Source organism: Polypterus senegalus, chromosome 3 (genome assembly GCF_016835505.1).
Source record: "Polypterus senegalus isolate Bchr_013 chromosome 3, ASM1683550v1, whole genome shotgun sequence".
Taxonomy (NCBI): domain Eukaryota; kingdom Metazoa; phylum Chordata; class Cladistia; order Polypteriformes; family Polypteridae; genus Polypterus; species Polypterus senegalus.
The window spans coordinates 63,394,786-63,397,897 of record NC_053156.1 but is presented as its reverse complement, the minus strand read 5'-3'; positions in this window follow the sequence as shown (position 1 = coordinate 63,397,897).

The following is a 3,112-nucleotide window of genomic DNA, read 5'->3' as shown; positions in this document are numbered from 1 at the left end:
AAATTATAAATCAATGATAGACCATCTGAAACTGCAGGTTTGCAATTTTTTTTAATCGTCATTCTCGGGATTCCCTCTGCGCGCTTTTTTTTAATCTTGAAATTTCCTCTCTTTAGATGGAAAAAAAAATCCTTAGCGCGTCTTTGGATGAGCTCAACTCGGGGGCGGTCGTTGCTTCCACTTCTTCTATTTTCTTTTAAGTGATAAACGGCCTTTTTAGTCTCCCCCATCTGCCGCCTTAAAAATACACTTTTGAAGGAACATCAGCGATAGCCGTAAAAGGCATAGATACTACAAAAGGCATTTCGAATTTCCTGTGATGGTTTGTTGGGAGTTACACCTCTTCAGAGAAAATGTGAAGACAGCAGATCTTTTATATAAGATAAATATTTTACAATTGAATGTATGCATATGATATCAGTATGTACACCATATACTCACTGCAGTAAACTGAAGTCCAAAGGCGTAAGCTGACCTAATTGGGGCTGATCTCTCAACCTTCAGCTTCCTTGTCTGCTTTGCGTGTGGGAGTCGACGCTGCTTGTGCAGTTGTGAAGGCAGCACCCCTTGAGATGCGTTTTCTTCAACTTTTCTTTCTCAGTCAGTTAACAGTTCCTAATATTCCTGGCTAAGCACATACAGAGGTAGAAAAAAAAAAAGCTTTGAGACCTCATTTTTATCTGAGTACTTATGAACAGAGAATTTGACTAAACAAATAATCTGAAAGTGCACTTGCAATGTCTACTAAAACATTGGTTTAACATTTACTTATATTTGTTTAAAAAAATGATGTTACTTCATAATGGAACTTGCTTTAGCTGTAATGACTTAAATGTTTCTTTGTCTGTCTGATTAATTAAAAATATATACTTGGATGAGATATTGAGAAAATATACACTGTATGGTCAAAAGTATGTGGACATGCCTCCAAATTATTGAGTTCAAGTGTTCTGGCTGCACCCATTGTTAATAGGTTCATAAAATCAAGCACATAGCCATGCAGTCTCCATTGGCTGTGCAAAGGGTCATACTGAAGAGGTTGGTAACTTTAACTATGGCAATGTCATAGCATGCCATCTTTATCACAAGTCAGTGATCTGTTACATCCGCCCCATGGTCAAATTTAAGTGTTATTGTTGTGAAGTGGAAGGGTCAAGGAGCAACATCAGCTCAGCCATGAAGTGGTAGACTATACGCAAACTCAAAGAGCTGGGTGGCCAAGTGCTGGGGCACACATAGAGTGTTAAATGTGCCTATCCTCTGTTTTGCCTCTGGAAGCAAAATCAGCACAAGATCTGTGCATCGAGAGTTTCATGAAATGAGTTTCCATGGCCAAATAGCTGCACCGAAGCCTAAGATCACTATGCGAAACACAAGCCATTGGCTGGAGCGATTTAAAGCACATCACCATTGCACTCTGGAACAGTGTAAACATGTTCTCTAGAGTGATAAATCAAGATGGACGAATCTGGGTTTGGTGGATGCCAGGAGAATACCACCTTCCGGACTCTATAATGGCTACTGTAAAGTCCGATGAAGGAGGAATAATGTTCTAGGGCTATTTTTAAGGTTTGGACTAGATGCCGTGGTTCCAGTGAAGGGTACTGATACAGCATAGAAAGACATTGTGTGTTTTCAACTTTGTGACAAAAAGTCCCTTTTCTGTTCCTGCGTGAATATGACCCAATGCTCAAAGCCAAGTCCAGAAACACATGAAGGAACTCCAGTGACCTTTACAGAGCCCTGACTTCAATCCTATTGAACACCTTTAAGGTGGTCTACTTGTCTAACACTAAGCTTTGATGTTACATATGCTCTTTTGGCTGAATGGGCATATGTTCTAACAGACACAATCCAAAATTCCAGAAATGCAAGTCCATATTAATGCATGGCTTTGAAATGGGATGTCCAACAAATGTATACAGGTAATGATAGTCAGGTGTCCACAAATGCTTAGCCAAATTTTGTGCATAGCTGTTAGCAAATGTGCTTCATCTGAATTGTCTCCTCACTTTTGTCAAACATCTTATGAATTAGTACATTGGCTTGGAGGCACCTTGGCACATTACTCTTTGTGGAACTGCTTCAGCCCATTGATATTGTCAGGCTGTCATTTTAGGTCATGCCACGTGGTACCAATTAGGTTACAGTGAGACATTCAAGTTCAGGTTTATTGTTCAGTTTATTGTCCATTAATCTATCTATTTTGGTAGCATGAAAGCAACCCATATGAAGAGACTGATGCCACCATCAGTCAGCATTATGATAAGTTCAGAATAGGGCAGAGAGGCTGGGGTGAATAAAGGGTCAATGGCTGAAGGAAGATGCCAGGGTCATGAGTCAGAGAGAGGGAACGAGGGCTGATGTAAAGGGAGAGTGCTTTGTTCTGGTTTGGAATGTGGGCATGCATACAATCCTCTAGCTGGTAGCCACATAGTTTGCCAGGGGGATTGGCAGCTTTTTTATTTCGGTTATTTTCTTTTTTCAGTTTGTATTTTTCCTCTCTTGATCATGTTTATTTAGAAAAAATAAGAAAACCATTTTAAGACTTTTAGATATTATCCTGTGTATGCTCACATACAAGGAATTTGACTCAGGTTTAAGTGACTCTCCACTATAAGTTACATAATCAACATACAAACAACTGTTAAATCAGTTAAAAAAAACACAAGAGAGAGAATGTAAAAAATATCTATATATCTATATATATATATATGTGCATATATATATGCATACAAAGTGCTGAGTGCAGCTCAGTGTAAGGAATCCTTCTATATAAAAGCGGTCGGGAATGTCCTTCCGTCCCGTGAGTGCTATGCAGGCGCGGAGTTTCACACACGCCCCATCGATTTTGCAATGCAAGATGGGATTTGTAGTTTCGTTTTTCCAGGTAAAAGATGATTTTCTACTCCAGACTGTGAGATATCTTCTTCTTTCTTATCTTACTATATAAAAGCGGTCAGGATTGTCCTTCCGTCCCGTGAGTGGAAAGCGTAGCGGTATTCCGCTTATCACAGACTTACTACTTGCAGCTTCTGTGCAGGCGACATGATGTGAGCAGAGTTCTGGTGCTCCCATCGTTCCCTTGCTTTTGTGCACGATGCGCTGGAAA